The following is a 5,976-nucleotide window of genomic DNA, read 5'->3' as shown; positions in this document are numbered from 1 at the left end:
TTTAAATAAAGAAAAGGGGTCATGGCGTTTATTATAAGAATACAGAAGTATTACAGGCAAGTCAAGGGCAGAGTTGTAGTTGGCCTTAACACTGTTAGAACCAGGATATGAGAGGTGTCAACAACTCAGCTCTTGAGTCTCATATCTCTCTCCTCTGTGTATCTGTTTTTTTTATCTGTACTTGTCTGTTATTCGTGTTTGTTCTTGCTATGGAGCTGGGTTCTCAGAGGCACTGTGCATGGCTTCTGGAACCTAGCATACATGCCCCTGATTCTATGTCCTTGATCTTGAATGTGCGTCTTTGACCATGGTTCAGGCTTCCCGATATAGCCACTTGGTGTTCTGACCCCTTAATTTTTTTTTTTTGAGGAAGATTGGCTTTGAGCTAACATCAGGGCCAATCTTCCTCTACTTTGTGTAAGGGATGCCGCTACCACGTAGCTTGATAAGTGGCGCGTAGGTCTGCTCCTGAGATCTGAACCCGTGAATCCTGGGCCACTGAAGCAGAGTGCGTGAACTTAACCAACACGCCACTGGGCCAGCCCCCTGACCTCTTAATTTTTGACTTCCATCTGTCCTCAGCTTTTGCTCAATATTTGCATTTTGCCTTTCTGTGTATCTTCTGATATTGGTTTCAGACTTTGTTCCAACTGGCTTAGCAATATACTTATCTGACATCTAATCACTAAAGTGCCTAAAACTACTACTTCAACCTGGAGGTAAGTGATTTTTATAACTTTTTTTCTCTGTTACACATTAATTCTCAAAATAAATTACTGGCCCTCTCTGTGATTAGGGAAAGTGTTAGAACAGAGATTTTTGTCTGGTTTTGATGTGGGGTCTATTTGAAAGATAAATAGAACCTCTTCAGGCATCATTCCGGTTTGGGACTGCCAATCTCTGCCCCAGGATAGGAAGGATGCAAGCCTGCTGGGTCTCTCATTTAATCTTTCTTGGCTTATAATAATGAAGGGACTTAGCTTGGGATTTTATAAAACAATGAGTCATCCCAAACTATGGAATAAAGTATAGCACTTTTGTTTAATAACCTTGGTCGTCACAGCGAACCCCATCCCCACTTCTCTCTGCATGTATATCTATGATGGGTCTCTATTGTTAATTACCAGTTCTTATTATTAAGTTCTTCGTTAAACCCTGAGCCTAGAGTGATCACTACTTGGCTGGTCTTCCCTGGACGCCATGTCACATGGGATGTATACCACATTAGTTACTTCTGGATTTTAGACAAGACGAAATGATTTCACAGACCACAGTTTTGTAACAGACCAACAGACCACACTTTAGGGACACACCAAAGTTTAGTCTTAAAGGTACTTTCTGCTGTGACTACATGGTTTCCTCAACTTTTTCCATTACCCTGGCTCTTCTTAGGTTCTTTTCGCTCTCTATGTAGGGGTGCTGGAATCCTGTCTGTTCCATAACATTAATGGTTCTGGGGAAAAAAAAAAGCCATCTACAAAATTCCTGAAGCTGTGGTGGGAGAGAGTTTAGACACTTCTCTGGCTTTAGGCAGGGAAAGAATATTTTTCAAGCTGAATGTTTCCTGAAAGTCTTGCCCCCATTAATCAGAAAGCCTTTCTTCTATGGCTGCTTTCTATTTACAAATATTTAACAGCCTTTGGCAACAGGAGGCAGGGTTAAGAGCTGTTTTCTTGCAGCATTTCTGGGATAATGCTGCTGTTTTTCTAAAAATGGAAAACTTCATTAATTAACGTCCAACCTATTATGGTTTTAATCATCGTATCATTGCGTGAGCTGATGTCTTAAATGTTAACGGGTATGGGGAAAGATATTTCCAAGAAACAAGACAGGATACTTAAATCAGTGATAATAATCTATTTTTATGCATGGCTCGAAGTAACTGGATATAACAATTTGAAGTCATTAAAAATGTTTCTCATTCATTCTTGATAGGTTTTCCAAAGGACTGTTAGTAGTTACTCTTGTTTATTCACTAAAAGGGCACTTAGAGAAATAAACTATCCCTCTCTTTAAAAATTGGCTCTGATTCTTCTTCTTTTCTTCTTTTCTCAACCAAACAAGTGAATTTTTATAACGTCGATTATTTTGGTTAGTAATTAACTTTCCATTTGCGGTTAATAGGTGTTTTGTATGGAAAATTAATTGCTTTAGTTTTCAACTAGCATTCTTCTCTATAGCCTGAAAAATTTGAATTTTTTTTGGTTTTGGTGAACTATTCAGTTCACATTCTCTCCTAATCTGCTCATATGTGTGTCAGCTGCTGGTTCCTATCCAAATGTGGAATTCATTTAACTAAGCACTGCCAGGGCCTTTTCTGTGGGATTCCCCCCTCCTCCCCATTTCTGGAGGTTTCTATTCCTCCTGAATGCCCCTGTCTGGGAAAGATTATCTTGGCACAGAAGGGGGACATTGGGAAATGAGAGATGGCAGTTCTTTGTTGCCAGGCAGAAGTAGTCCCTCACTGACTTCAGAGAAATTTGAGTGAGAGAACTGGGAAGCTCGGAGAATCCCGCAGTGTTTAAGAAGTGTAAGTGATCTCATTCTTTTCCTTAAATGACTTCAACCCCATAAAGCAAAGAGGGATGGCTGAGAGCTTGATATTCAAGCTCATTACTCCTCTTTTTACACAGCCAGGGATACACTGATATGAGATGTAACAATATTAATGTATGATTTGGGGCACTAAGATAATACTGCTGAGCACTCAAAAGTGAGTCACTTGGTATATTTGTCTAGTTTACGGCATTTTGTTACTATTGCACTTTACGTGGCTGTCCTAACCAGCAGAGTGGTCTTCAACTGGTAGGCATCAGGGGCCGGTTGTTAAAATGTTGAAATACTTCAGGAATCCTCTGGCTCTTCCCTAGATCCACTAACTAAAGTGTTGTAAATCTGGTAAGAAGGGGTCCCCAGGCCTCCTATGGATGGTGACCTTTCCAATCTGTCAGTACCTGGGCCCTATCAGTTGGTAAATGTTTTGACTATCACTCCTAATAACCAATCTTCTTTCCAATTATTCCTTCTGCCAACCCACTTTTTCACTTTTCATTCATTTGTTCAACAAATGCTTACTCATGACCTGCTAAATGCAAGGCATCGTTGTAGATGCTAGAGAAACACTGGTGAATAAGACGGACGAAGTCCCTGATTCAGTGGCATTTTCCTTCGGGTAGAGAAAACAAACAATAAAAATGAACTCAAAGATATAAACAAGATCATTTCAGGAGTGATGGGTGCTATGGGGTACTATAAAGCTAATGAGATCATTGCCAAGGAGGTTCGTTAGGTGGAGGGGTCAGGGAAAGCTTCCCTGAGAGGGAGTGTTAGCCGAGACGTGAATGGATAGTTCTTCTGATCTCTGTTCGGCTCCATAGCACATCTAAGAGTTGACAGGCTGTCAGCTGGAGCTCTGCTCTACGTGTCTCTCGCATATGTCCAGAAGCCTAGATTAGGCATTTCTATGGCAATGGCAGAAGCGGAAGAGAGGGAACACATTTTTCCAGATTCTGCCTACGTCACATTCGCTAGCATCCTTGGCTAAAGGAAGTCACCTATATGAACCCAGTAACAAATAGGAAAGGTACCATGACGTTCAAAGCAAGGGATGTGGATAAAGTGAGGGGTGAAGAAATGGAGTTATTAATGCAAGCAATCAACCATATATTCTTCTGTTGACTTTTCTCTTTTAGCTAAAATATTTAAAATTTGAAAACCTTATTGTTTTTCTCTCCTTTTCTATAGCAACTGTTCTTGTAGTTTTGGATGCAGTATCTCAGTATCTTCCCAGACTTCTCTGAGAATACTAATTAGAATATGTTTTTCTTAGATATTCTCAGTTCTGCGAGAAATTGGTCTTCCCCCAGGGTCATTATTAGTTTTTGTAATTTGCTCATCTTGCTCCTTCTCATTGGTCCTGTGGTTTGTCTCGGATGTCTGCTGATGCTTGGGTCTCTGTTCCCTTTTGTGAAGGACTGGGTTGATTAACAGAAGGTGCAGCTGTGAGTTTTTTCTAGAGGCCTTTCCTCCAAAAGGCCTCTTCCCTGGATGGGAGGGCTGACTGCATGCTTGGTATACTTAAGGCAGACTTTAATTTAGAGAGTAAAAGTACTGAGCAAGCAGGTGAATGTCAAACTGAGGATGATTTTACTCTGAGATGCCAGTATCCACATGGGCAACCTTGATTCTATCCATGTTTAGATATGGATGTTTTAGAGAATAGCCTCGAGTTTTTGTAGGGGGTTAGATGCTGGTGCCACCCACCACTCTGCACGGTCAGGGGCCTGGGAAAGGAGTGAATGGCTGAGAGGAGCAGCTGTTGCATTGGCAGAAAGAAATTTCTGTTTTTCCTTCTCCTTCTACTCTCTATACCTGCCTCTAGCCAGAAGCCTCTCAAGGGTTTAGCCAAGAAAATGGTTTTTACCTTCACTGGATCATTCTCTTGTTTCCCGTGCTCTGTGATCTGTCAGCATGAGCCCATCTGCTTTCCATCTTCCAGAAATTTATCAAATCTGTAGTCTATGGAGGCCCCAGATAGTGAGACAAAGCCATCCGTTTCCTCTTCCATCTTGAACTGGAAGCTCATCTAAACATTTAAAACCCCACAATAAACTCCTCCCAAATTAAGATGATCAAATCTTAAATCCTCAAGGAATATAAGTAAATTGATTTATATTAACATTATCCATCTTATATCACTTATAACACCTTATTGTTCAATTTTTCCTTTGTAGCAAAAAAGGGTATTAGTTTTAAAGATTTCCTTTCAAAAGGCATACATTCATTAAATCCACTCTGATTGCCTTTTGGCGTTAGCCATTCCAGGAGCAAATTGCCCATAGCAATTACAGGGTTAACCTAACTTTAACTGAACAGTCTTTCACTTAAAACTGTTCTACAGCTCTTAGATGCTTCTTTAATCTATCCGGGAAAGACACAGTTAGACATGAATGAGGATTGTTTTGAAAGCTCTCTGCTGAAAAAACATCTCGAGTGGATCCTTTTGCTCCAGACCCAGCCCCCTCCATCTGCCCCCAGCAAAGAAATTTCCTGGAGATAAACTGTTCTCAAGCCAACGAATCTGCCCAAGAGATTCCAGGCTCACAAGGGCTTCAGGCAAATTGCCCACTCTGCACTGCTGGTCAGCAGCCAGGGGTTGTCCAACAACACAAATCTCAGGTTCCACTGCCCACATCTTTGAGGTTAAGGTTTAGGGAGGGTGAGCAATTCTTTCATCCCTTTACCTTGAAATTTTGTTGGGAGGCTTCTCCCTTTTGCCTGGGCTGGATAAATGGAAAGAAAATCTCAACAGTACATACACAATGTCATTGTCATGTCGGTTCTAAACATGTTCATAATAGCATGCCCTTTCTTCAGAACGCTGGAAACTTATCTCTGACTGGAATTTTGTTTGACCATTGAATTGTGAAAGGCATATAATTATAATTCCTAGATCTTAAACAGAAAACATCTTGGCTTGTTTTGGAATCTGTTAACGTCAATGAACAGTACGTACTGAAGGAAGAAAAGAACGTATATTAAACCAATTAACCCTTTATATACACATTATAATTGCAGCACTGCTGTGGACACTCTTATGCTCTAAATATCTCCCAACATTGGAACTATTTTTTAATTAAACTATTTTAATTGAACTTTTTTTTTTGTCTACAATAGGTATGAGGTAGAAACTTTGGAAGGTGGCCAAGTAACTTGGACCAGGTTCTCTGGTTGTCTACCCTATATGTAGCCAGTCATGCATGCCTCAGTGGTCACCAGTCCAGGAGACACACAGATCAGCTTTCTTCTGCAGGGACCTCCAAGCATCCAGGGGTACTGCATGTAATCCTGGACCCCCTTTTATTGCTTTCATGAGGCCAGGTAATCTCTTTACCGCTTGCCGAGATCCCATCCTGACGAAGGACAGAAGATGGGTAAATCCATCTGAGAGCTGGAGAATTTCATATGAGGTTACTG

The sequence above is a fragment of the Equus caballus genome, chromosome 25, assembly GCF_041296265.1.
Source record: "Equus caballus isolate H_3958 breed thoroughbred chromosome 25, TB-T2T, whole genome shotgun sequence".
Taxonomy (NCBI): Eukaryota; Metazoa; Chordata; class Mammalia; order Perissodactyla; family Equidae; genus Equus; species Equus caballus.
This window is presented reverse-complemented; position numbering follows the sequence as displayed.